Genomic DNA, 12749 nt, shown 5'->3' with positions numbered 1-12749 from the left:
TATTATTATTATTATTATTATGTGTGTGAAATAACCTTTGTGGAAATATAAAAGGAAAAGACCCCCCCAACCGAAGACATTTACCACAGTTGTTCTCCACATAGTTACCCAAATAAGAGGACTGTTACTAGCACAGGCCTAACTGTGTTATCCTTTAAACACTATCACCTCTTTCTTGATGTCTTTCTCACCTTTTCTAACTATGAAACTATGAAAACTATGAACATATAAAATGTTCTTAAAAAAATTCTCCTTACCATAATCTCACGCCTGACAGACAACCTATTTATAAAAGTAATAAACACCCTTTGCTATTAATTGCAAGATGATATAGGATGCTTTATGAAGTAAATGTAGTAAGCCTGGCATTTTTAGGGGTTGACATAAAAGTGACAGGCATGGATTCCTTCTGTAACACCTTAAAAACTGTACTTTTGTGCTTATATATATATATATATGTGTGTTTTTATTTAGGTCTCCGCATAAGCCTTGTATAAGCTCCATCATTTAAGAAGGATGCTTTATAACAATGTTATAAATGAAATAAAATGTCCATCACTTTAAGGCGCCTTATGTCAGTACATTATCATTTATTTCATAAAAGATCTAATGCCATCTTGCGATTAATGACATACGCTGTTCAGAAATACTCAAATGTTGCTTTATAAATATGTTATTCAATGGTTATACAAGTCCTTATGTAGGTAAGTGTTACCAAATTGAGTAATTCTTTAAGAGAATGTGTGAGAGGTTTTATTTGTCGAGAATTGCAGGGTTTATCTCAAGACCCATTTGGAAAGCTTAGGTGAATCTGGCCCCAGGCTCTGCAGAACATTGGCCATTTCTCAGGGAACCGGTTCCAGGCTCGTTTTGTCGTCTCCAGGTCCCTTCACACCTGTCAGAGTGACACTGTAAAGAAGGCGTTTTGATGTACTCTGAAGCTGATGAGACCTGCTGGCCGTTTCAGCCCTGTCCTCCGTTAATCACTGCAAAGTGAATTAGCTGTCTGATGTTTCACTTAAAGAGGAGGCGCACGAGGGACATCAATATGTGCCAGCATTATGAAGCTGCTAGATGCGAAGGAGATAGAGCTGTGAGTGCAGCATCTGTTGTCCAGGATGAAAAATGAAAGCTTTTGTTGCTGTAATTAGCTCCGGGTTAGCTGCTGTCGTCCTTGAATCAATACATCATTGCCAGTTATGTTATTAGAGCAGGATTCTTGTTTATGTCTCAGCTCATATTTAATACATGAAACTGCTAATGTGGAATTAAAGCAAGCTTCTCCATATTAAAGGCATCAAATACCGTGTAATACTGCACTGAGTTTTTGCAGTAGATCACAGTTGACAGAATGAAAAAGAAAAAAGAAAGTGTATGAATTTATTCAGGCAAATTGATGTTTTTTTTTCTTCATCTTCTTCTGGCACTCGAAAACGAAAACAAACTTTCCAGCTCGTGTTTTCTGACGCACATTGCACATCATCAGTATTTGGCTCGCGTGCAGCGTGAAACCATGAATGAAAACCAAAACCCCAATGCCCTTGGCTCTCCGTCCGAGAGGCGTCTCTGAGGACTCTGCGCTCATTGTCCTGGACCGTGGAGACCCCCTGCCTGTCTTAAAGGTGGACCAGTGTGCATTATTACTATATTCACTCAACCCACAGCCATTGTATGCGCGAAAGGCCTCTGTATCCCCCACTGGTCACTCTGGTCCTGCTGATACCCCTGAGCCACGAGCGTCCAGGCCAGCCCCCAACGCCCCCACCCCCTCACCACGCCTAATTTAAGCTCATGGCTGGAGCTGTGTGCTCCTCGTCAAGCGCTGCAGTATTCGGTGTTCCCGGAACGCGGAGGGCTCGCGGCAAGCCCCGGGGCCTTAGCCAGCGCGAACGCACCGCAGCGCAAAAATAAAACAGCAGCCCGGCTCGGACCGGCTGGAAAAAGGGGCTCCTCTGTGCGCGAGGGTCACAGAAAGCGGCCTGTATGTGGAAGTATGTGTGTGCTGCGGCGGGGCGGGGGGTGGTGGTGGGGGGGTGCTGAGTGGCGTGTTTATGGCCTGGCGCCGTGCCAGCGCCCTCGCGGGGAGCTTCGCTTCCTACAGCAAGCAATCAGGTGTCTCTTCCCATTAGCGTCCACTCGTCCGTCCGCGCTGACCGGGGACACCGGAACGGCCCAATGAGCCGAGAGCGCGCTGGCCGAGCTCCGCCGTGCTTACTGCCGTTACAGGACCCTCATAATCACGCTGAATGGATCACTAACAAGCGCTCGCTTTCTAGAATGTCACCCTTGAGTTTTAGAACGCTTATGCTTACTTGTGGTCTTTGAGCAAGAAACAGGCATAAACAGATAGAACATAGGAACGTGTAAGAGTTTACTTAGGCATTCTAGAACACAGCTGGTCAGTGTTCTACTTGCATGTCTGTGTAGAGTTCTTCTAGAATGCATAGGTGTTCTTGTGCTCTAAAATGCTTGCTTATGCTTCCTTGTGACCTTAGAACACTTGTGTCTGCCCCAATGCTAGAATGTTTGTGTACTTATGTCCTAGAACATACAACTGCTTGTGTGTTAGAACACTTTAGTCTGCTTGTGTTCTAGGATGCTTATGCATACTTGTGGTCTTTGAACACAAGCAAGAGTAAGCAGCTAGAACATAGATACATGTAAGAGTTTACTTAAGCATTCTAGAACACAGCTGAACAGTGTTCTACTTGTGTGTCTGCCTAGAGTTCTTCTAGAATGCATAGGTGCCCTTGTGTTCTATGCTTATGCTTAGTTATGGGCTTAGAACGCTTGTGTCTGCCCAAAAGCTAGAATGTTTATGCGTTCTTATGTTCTAGAACATGCGTGTGCATGTGTGTTAGAACACTTTAGTCTGCTTGTGTTCTAGAATGCTTATGCATACTTGTGATCTTTGAACACAAACAAGCATAAGCAGCTAGAACATAAGTACATGTAAGAGTTCACGTAAGCATTCTAGAACACAGTTTGTCATTCTCGAAGAACTCTAGGCAGACACAACACTGTCCAACTGTGTTCTAGAATGCTTATGTGAACTTTTACATGTATCTATGTTCTAGCTGCTTATGCATATTCATGGGCTTTGAACACAAACAAGCATAAGCAGCTAGAACATAGGTACATGTAAGAGTTCACTTAAGCATGCCAGAACACAGCTGGACAGTGTTCTACTTGTGTGTCTGCCTAGAGGACTTCTAGAATGCATAGGTGTCCTTGTGTTCTATGCTTATGCTTAGTTGTGGACTTAGAACACTGTGTGTGTTTATGTGTACTGATGTTCTGGAACATGCGTCTAGAGGTTTGTTAGAACAGTTTTGTCTACTTGTGTTCTAGAACGCTTATGCTTACTTGTGGTCTTAGAACAAATACGTCTGCCTGACTTCTACAATATTTATGCATACTTGTATTCTAGAACGTGTCTTCCTATGTTGTGGATTGCCTAAGCATACTTGTTTACAGCATGCATACCTGTGTTCTAGAGTGCTTTTACTCAGTCATGTTAAAGCGTTTATGCATCTGAAGAACCCTTTAATCATGCAATGGGTTTTTGAGTGTTCATGGTTCTATATAGAACAATTTTCTTTGCTAAAGAAGCCTTTAGGTACAATCTTTATTGAGTAAGTGTAGAATATTTATACTTGTTCTAGAACGCTTATGTGTACTTATGTTCTAGACGATTGTGTTTATGCTTATGCATATTTCATGTTCTAGAACGCTGAGTTTGAGCCGTTGGTCTGCAGAGTTCACTGTGTTCACTCGGCTAAACAGCACAGTTCTAGAGCTCTTTGTATGTGGCAGAAGTTCCATTACCGGTTTCCCACTGAGAGCTGATTAGTTAAAATCGTTCTTTAATCACGGTTACCTGCTGCGCTGCCTTCCACAGCGTGTGCTCCACTGCCTCGGTCCCATGGAAGCCTCTACACTTAGCAAAAAGGGTTCTATGTAGTACCAGAAAAAGTTTCTTGGCTTGCAACAATAGTGGAACTCTTCATGGTGACACTTTTCAGAAAAGTTCTATATACAACCATCTAGAGTACCTTCTCTGAAGAACCTTTTCCTGATGCAAAGAACCCTTAAATCATGCAAAAGGTTCTTGGAATGTTCATGGTTCTATATAGAACAATTTTCTTGACTAAAGAACCCTTGAAGAACCATGATTTTCTTTATTTTTGTAAAAACAAACATATCAATGGAGAATGCAGTTCCTCAGAGCATGTGCTACACTCTTAAAAAGGATGGTTCTTCAAGGGTTGTTTAGGACAGAAAATAGGACAGAACTGTGAACACTCAGAGAATCCTTTGCATGATTAAAGGGTTCTTTGCATATGAAAGTGTTCTTCAGATTGAAAGAGAATGTGCTGTAGATGGTTCTATATAGAACCTTTTTCAGAAAGGGTTCTATATAGCGCTGTATGAATCACTAACAAGCACTTGCTTTCTAGAATGTCACCCTTACTTGTGTTCTAGAATGCTTAAGTTTACTTGTGCTCTACAGCTCTTATTCTAGAACACTTGTGCACTTGTGTTCTAGAATATGTGTGCTTGCTTGTGTTCTAGTATGCTTATGTGTACCTTTGTTGTAGATGCTTATGCTTACTGCTTTTCTAGAACGCTTGTATAGCTGAATGCTTATGTTCTTGTGCTCTACACTCTTGAAAAAGATGGTGCTTCAAGGGTTCTTTAGTAAAGAAATTGGTTCTATATCGAACCATGAACACTTAAAGAACCCTTTGCATGATTAAAGAGACACGATAATGTGCCATTTTTCCGGAGAGGAAATGAGGCCTCAATGCATCATTTACTGCTGATAAGAGTCCCTAGGCTGGTAAACGTGCTGAGGAGCTTTATGATGAATTTTCTATCTAGAACCTTTTTGAAAAGGTTTCACAGTGCAAAGAATCCTTTAATCCTTTTTGAAAAAAGGTTCTACATAGGACCCAAAAGGGTATATAAAACCACGAACACTCAAAGAACCCTTTGCATGATTAAAGGATTCTTTGCATCATAAAATGGTTCTTCAGATTGATGGAGAATGTGCTGTAGATGATTCTATATAGAAGCTTTTTGAAAAAGGTTCTATAAAGCACCCAAAAGGGTTCTTCTATTGTTTCAATGTCAAGCTTGTATTTATAGAAGACCCCTTTTTGGTGCTATATAGAACCATCTACAGCATATTCTCCATCAATCTGATGAACCATTTCACAGTGCAAAGAATCCTTTAATCACGTGAAGGGTTCTTTGAGTGTTGATGGTTCTATATAACCATTTTCTGGCCTAAAGAACCCTTGAAGAGCCGTCATTTGAAGCTGAAGGAACAGGAGTCAGAATAATGCAGTAGTGAAGGTCATATGAGAGAGAGACTGAAGAAGACGAAATGGAAAATTCATCATCAAGCTCCTCAGCACGTTTACCAGCCTGGGGACTCTTATCAGCAGTAAATGATGCATCAAGGCCTCATTTCCCTCCTGAAAAATGACACATTATCATGTCTCTTATCGAGAGGGTTAATGAGGGTCCCCGGCTGAGCCTCCTGGTTGAAGCTCCATATGTTAGTACTGTACCCACCTTCCTCAGCAGAACAAACATCCCCATAAACATCCAGATAGAGTGTCAGACTCATTTTGTACCAGATGAAGGCCCAGTCCCATTTCTTATTTTTACCCCTACCTCTTGTTTGAGTGTCTCCTTGCCCCTTGGAACTGAGTCACAAGGGGTAGTGCTTGAAATCTTCCCTCTGAAATGGGACCCTCAAATAAAAAGAGCATCACTTCATTAACAGCTACTAGCGCTGCTCTGTAGGCGACCCTGCCAGTCTGCAGTGACAAAATTCTCACATTTGTGGGTTTCTTTGGTTGCTCATACAGCATCTGGCCAGTTTTTTCTTTTTTTCTCATAACACTCTGTTTGGAGTCTCTGAAAAACCTCTGTTTGGAGGGTCATGTATCCCTAACACTTCACCCTACCCTTCTATCTCAACAAGAATCAGGACACCCTACCCCTAGACGTGAAGCCGCAAAAAACAGAGGGCTAAGGGCTTGGTGGTAGGGACGAGGGGTGAAATGGGATTGGGGCCAAGTTTCTTCAGGTGCCACATTAAGCTTTTATCACTTTGCTTCTCTGGAGGCTCTTTCACACCAGACCACATCAAACCATAATCAGACTAACCTCCCTAAGAGAGTAAATTAGTAAATCCCACTGCAAGTTCAGTTCAAGGTGGTCATAATTTCATATACAGCAAAACAGTATGTAAAGAACAATATTTGTTGCTTACCTTTTGATTTTTCATTCAGTATATTGACAAAAATCTAACCTTTTTTTGAAGATTGATTGAAAGATAAAACCTTATCATGAAATAAATAGTTTCTCAAATCACCCCTCGAAATTCTTACGAGGGAAATCTATTCCTATTCATATTTTATGCTTTAAAGTTCACCGGAGCAATTGGAAACTTCAATGGTCAGCCATGACTTCCTGTTACACTCGAGTATAAATATGAGATGAACCACAGGCCAAATTCCCTCATCTATTACTCTGAGAAATACCAGAGAAAACAGGGATGATGTGCACAAGCGGTTGTTGAGCTGAACAAATCAGGAAATGGCTGCAAGAAAATAGCTAAACAGTTGAAAATGCCCATTTCCACTATCAGGACTTTGATCAAGACGCTTAAAACAGCTAGAGATCTTAAGTATCTTTCAGTGCCTCAGTTCCAGCCCATACTTTCGTCTTCTGACACCCAGGAAGCTTTTCTTTCTTTTCTTTTTCTTTTCAGAACACAAAACCGCCAGGATCACACACTGATTAACAGTTTCTAGACGCTCCACCTCGACCGATGAACTTGTGCAAGAACATGAGCAGTGAATGATTGGCGTCAAACTTGCAGTGCTGCCAGTCCTCCAACCAAGACACGGCACGAATTCACGGCACTATGATTGCCTCATCTGACATCATGAAAGACAAAAATATTGTGTAGTCTGATCCCGACATTACCTTAACCTACAAAGGCTTGAACTCATTTTAATCAGTGGAGTAACTATGATGAGTGTATAGTTCACTGTGATTCTACCGTGAACTACTATGGTATCTATGTTTATACTATGACACTACCATGCATTTATTACAGTGGTTTATAGTAGCTATGGCTACTGTATGGTTAACCACGACTCTGCCATTAACCAGAGAAGTGCATGGGAATGGGGATAGCAGTAACACCTGGGATCTCTGCCCCAGTCCGTGGGTACGGGGTATGAAATTAAATTGTGACAACAGGAATGGGGATCAATTTTACACGAAAGAAATGTCTATTAAAGCCATGGAGATGATAATGAAAGGACCAGTTATTTGTTTTTTATATCAGCTAAAGTCAATTCGCTACATATGCTTAATGCGTTTGTGGTAAGCGGTCAGCTGCAAACTGGATATTCTGTTGTTACCAGTCAGAGACCCTATTTTGCCATTGACCCTTTTCTGGATTTCCCAGAAAAGGAAAGCAGTACAGAGCATTCTACGGCCTTTTACCACATTAAATAAGTCACCACATTAAATCAACACTGCTAAAATAAGTCACTGCAATAAATCAACACTGCTGAAGCTCTCCTCTGATTATAATCCTTTTGTTTTCATGATTCAGAACAGTTTTAAACTAGTGGAAATGACCTGTTGACGTAAGATCTGCATGGCCACATATTACACTGAAACACCTGTAATGTGAATAGAACATTGTATATATATCTATTGTGCAGTAGAGTCAAGAGAGGCCATAGTTTCTGCTTGCAAATGCCCTTTTATGTGGAACCAGGCACTTAATAAGCAGCCCAAATAGAGGACAGGTCACTCCTAGCCCTACTCCAAATGGTCACTGAACACAAACCCACTGTAACTAATCCCAAGCCTGGCACAAAATAACACTATAAACACACACACACACACTTTAAACTGAAAAACAACATGAACAGCATCAAGCATGTATTTTGTTTCAGCGTCGCTCGGTATGGTGTTTACATGACCATTTGAATAATCAGATAACCGCAGAAATCCAGAGGATCGGATTACTGAGTGCATGTAAACGCACTCACTGTTGGGGTGCAAAGATGAACAGTGATGGGGCACACAGGTATGGGGTGGGTACAGTGTTGGGTAATGTGGGGATGGGAGAGGGGTCAGTGTTGAAGCAAATGGGGATGGGGACAGAGATGTTGGGGACAGAATTTCATGCCCGTGCAGCTCTCTACCATCACCTACTATGGTACTGCCATGGTTTTGCTATGGTGGCTTTATAGTAACTGTGGTTACTGTATAGTCTGCCATGACTGTACCATGAACTATAACGGTATCTTATGGTAATTATGTTCATATTGTTATAGTGCCACAGTTTACCCCTGCTAGAAACATCAGCAAAGACTAGCATAGCCGATCACCACCAATACAGCAACCTGCTGTCAGGACCAAAACCTCATATCTCCATTTTTGTCATTTGTAATTTTTGACCTAATTTGAAATGACCAGTTGCCCTTTACGTTGTGTCAACATTTTGTGATGAACGGACCAGAAACGGTCCAAAATTACTATTATTAAATATTTCTCCATTTATTTCCATTAAAAGTTAAGAACATTTTTCCTTCTCCTGTAAAGTTACCTTTTTGGAGATTTGAGGTTTTGTTCCGACAGCAGTGAAATGTTGTGTGTTGGATGCTCGGAATGCTGGAAGAAGCAGGAGACAGTGAAGTTTGAACAGGTTTTAAAGCACATCTGTGCTGAGATGACTGAATAAGTGAGTCATTAGAGGCGATTTCACTTTGAAATAAACCACTTTTTAGCCGCATGGATTAGCATAGCTAGTGTAGCCTAGCTCTGTGTGTAAACTGAGACACTTTTAGCATAATAAATCCGTGTTGCGAGTACAGATAGGCTTCTTATTAGGAGTGATGAGGTTCTAAAGCCTGACTGTGCTGAGATGAGTGAGTCATCGCTTTGAGATAAGTCACATTTTAGCTACGCAGCTTAGCGTTGCTCGTGTCGCCTCGCTCACTTTGTTTAGCGCGAGATGGCCTTCTGATGACATACGTAACATAATATTCCTGGGCTGCAGATAGGCTACATACACTTGATTAGGAGTGAACTTCTTATGGTTTACAAAAGCCCATCTATGCTGAGATGAGTGAGTGAATAAGTGAGCCATTAGAGGAACCATCACTTTGAAATAAATCACTTTTAGCCACACAGATTAGCATTGTTTGGCCGGGTCGCTCAGATTTATTCCCGAATACCTAGCAATAACCCACCGAGCCAAAAGCATACTTGTGTCAACAGCGTGTACGTAAACAGCCTCACCTATTTGTCATTCCAGCTTTGAATGGGGCCTTTCTCCGCGTCGCTCCTCCGAGGTATTCCCTCGCTCCGGATCACTGCTTCCTCCACACCATTGACTGCGTGCAGGAACGTGGGTAAATAGGAGCCCGCTGTGCAGGCCCAGGTTAGCGTGGCCCGTGCCAGGTTTTGCCGCCGTTGTGAAAACGTGTTGAGGCGCAAATCGCTCGGCCCGGCGTCTGAAAGCCCGCATTCATTCGCCGAGAGGACTTTCTCTCTCATTTGCATGCAATGGAAAGAAAATAAACACACAATTTTTTTTCTGCTGGTGCCTGTTTGCAGCATGTTTAAGGAGAGCTGTCCGGAAAGGAAGGTGACGGGAAAACACTTTAAGTGTCACTTCTCATATCAACCTGAGCTACAACATTTACCTTTTCATCAGCTGTTTCGGTTCAGTTTGGGTTTATTTTGGGCTTCAGGTAAGTCGTAAGGTCAAAAGCCAGTTTTTGAGTGTGTGTGCAGTCAAGAAAAAGCCCAGTGATCAGGAGCTACAGTGCTTGGATCATTCCTCGTCCATCTGAAGTGAAAGGCGATTGATTTATCCCTACCGGCCTATCACTGGAGAAGTCAAACAAGTATGAAGTAATTGACAGTCCTCTCAGTGGCCTGGCAGTTCTGTCAGGAGTTTGCCGATCCAGGCTCAGTTTTGGCCCCTTATGTCCCAGTGAACAGCACCCAAAGAAGCCTGTCTTATCCTGATATTATGGTTGAAAGTATGTCAAAAACAGTAGCACCAGTCATCTAGAAAGACTTTTGTCCATACCTCTGTTCATACGGTGTCAGAAACAAGTCTGTTTGGGATTTTAGTCATTTAGACCGTCAACATGGTCGCAGTACGAGAGGAGACTGTAGGAGACTGATGGACGAGAGTCCTGGGAGCTCCTGCTTGAAGCTAGAAGGATGGAACCTGCCCTTTTTGATGAACAGAGATAGGACTGTCAGATAGAACTGAGAACAGGGAGGAGACTGGGAGGTGGTGGGGGGTGAAAACTTTTTCACAGGAAGCAGAATGTGGAAATGTATAAGCATGGTCCTCCTCCCGAACATAACCAACACTTAACAACTCGACACAGGCAAGTGTGTGATGATGTAGACACACAGTTAGCACCATGCTAATTGGCTGGTATAAGCTTGCATTACTTGTTAGCTACATTAGCCTCGTAGCTCCAGTGTAAAAGTAAAGAAGCAAACTTCAGACGCCAAACATGTCTTGTATTCAGTTGAGGCGTAAGTGGAGGAAGTGACAGCGAACAGTCGATTATTCGAATGGAACAAACTTGCCTTCAGCAACTCAGGTTTTCTAGAGTCGACTCCACTTTATTTTAACCAAAACAGCACCAGAGCCAGTGATAAAGGGATATAGAAGAGACTAAGCCAACCTAAACATGCTTCACCCCGTTTTTGGAGTAGTTTGAGCTTACAGTGATATGACTTGGTACCTCACATACCAATATATATCAAGTGGCTTGATTGATGATTATCATCAGATCAGCTTATTTCACATAATGAGGCTGCTGAAGGGAGCTCAAGCTTGAGGAGGCTCTGAGGGGAAACTCAGTGATGTACTGAGAAGATCATTACTGTATTCATAACGCATTGAAAATGAACTGTTATGAACCAGATTTAAATTTCATTCCAGAGCAGTTGGATGTTATCTAATAGCTCCTCTTTTCATGAGGCTGAAGTTCTCCAAATGTTCCGTTCCACCTTAAATGATGCAGCAGTTGCACAGGCACCAGAATGTAACTGCAGCACCATTTAAGGTGGAACGGGAAATTTGAGGAAGCCAACTTTGGCTTCATCCTCTTTTCCACAACGTTCTGTGTAAAGTGCTGTTTATTTGTGTTTTCATGTTTGTTCCTTGTACCCTTTCATTCTCCAGTATCCTCCTAAGTTTGTTCTTAAATCTGTTCTTGAGAAAGGTCCTAAGAAAAAGTTTACGTCTGATTCATGACGTGTTTTAAACCACAGAATTATCTGCAATTTTATGCTCAAGTTTTTCCTAAGAACAAATCCCAAATAAGAAAACACTGGTGAATGACAGAATCTTCCTGAAAACTGCGTAAGTGGGTTTAAAGAAGTTTCTTCTTAAGAACGCTTGGTGAATGAGGCCCATTGTTTACTGCAACCCTACTCATGAAGAAAATGCAGTTTAATGTTGTAAAAGCAGAGTTATGGGGCCCAGCGGAGCAGTGTACAGGCAGACATACTGAAAACGTTTTTCTGACCAGAGTTTGTGCTCACTGCGGCTGGTTAGCGGCGTTGGAATATCATAAAGCCAGGCAATTAAACGAACTCACGCTACTCAAACTCCTTCCTGTATTATACACGCCTCCCTCAAGCCAGTTATGGTGAGAAAACACTGAGTCAACTCCAAGCATTTTGACTCTTGTGGCGTTTTCATATTAGAGTCTTTTTCCAGACTCAGGACCGATGGCTCTGCAAGTACGGTACATTTGGTCAAGAGTGAAAGCTGTTTCCAAGCCTGGGAGCAGCCCAGAGAACCGATCTCTGGTCCTTCTGAAATCAGTATTCTGGGTTTTGCTTCCAGTAAACTCCGGTGTGGAAGCTGTCTGCTCCCGGTGCCACCTGCGGGGCTACGTGATTGGCTCATTTTGTAACGTGGCTACTTCGACTTGTCACGTCACTTCCCTTTTTAAGTGTTGTGGTGGTGGGGTCGTTCTTCACCGCTTGAGTGTTTGTATCCTAGGAACATAATTTAAAGCAGCAAATGAACGAAGTTAGTGCCGACCAATTTGCAAACCTGCGCGCAGAAAAGTGACGTATGGAGCTGCGCAGTCGATCCACAGTTTGGATGGAATTTTCGTGTGTGGAAGCAAAACAGCGATAATGAGGCCCTCCCCCAAACGGGCCTAGAATCGGTCCTGGATGTGGACTCAAGTATTCGGGAGAAGTGTGAAAATGCCAACAGTCGACCTCGACTCCCAGACGCGTTGGAGTCGAAGAATCGACTCTTTTGGAATCAACTCCCCATTGCTGTGTTACCCTCGGTGAGCTAATCAGCTGGCCAAGCAAATTTTGTACCGCTGGACTTCTTTTTCTGAGAAGTTTGAACATAACATACAGAATTTTGTGGATGATTGCATTGTCGGGCTGTAAGCTTTGGGCCCAATCCCATTTCACCCCATCGCCCCTACCACTGAGCCCTTAGCCCTCTGTTTTGTGCATTCACGTCTAGGGGTAGGGTGTCCTGATTTTTAATGAGATAAAGGGGTAAGGTGAAGTGTTGGGGCTACATGGCCCTCCAAACTGAGGTTTTTCAGAGACTCCAAACAGAGAGTTATATGAAATAGAAAAAATAGCAAGATGGCTGAACAAGAGACCAAAGAAACCCACAAATGTGA

This window comes from Colossoma macropomum, unplaced genomic scaffold (genome assembly GCF_904425465.1).
Source record: "Colossoma macropomum unplaced genomic scaffold, Colossoma_macropomum, whole genome shotgun sequence".
NCBI classification, from domain to species: domain Eukaryota; kingdom Metazoa; phylum Chordata; class Actinopteri; order Characiformes; family Serrasalmidae; genus Colossoma; species Colossoma macropomum.
This window is presented reverse-complemented; position numbering follows the sequence as displayed.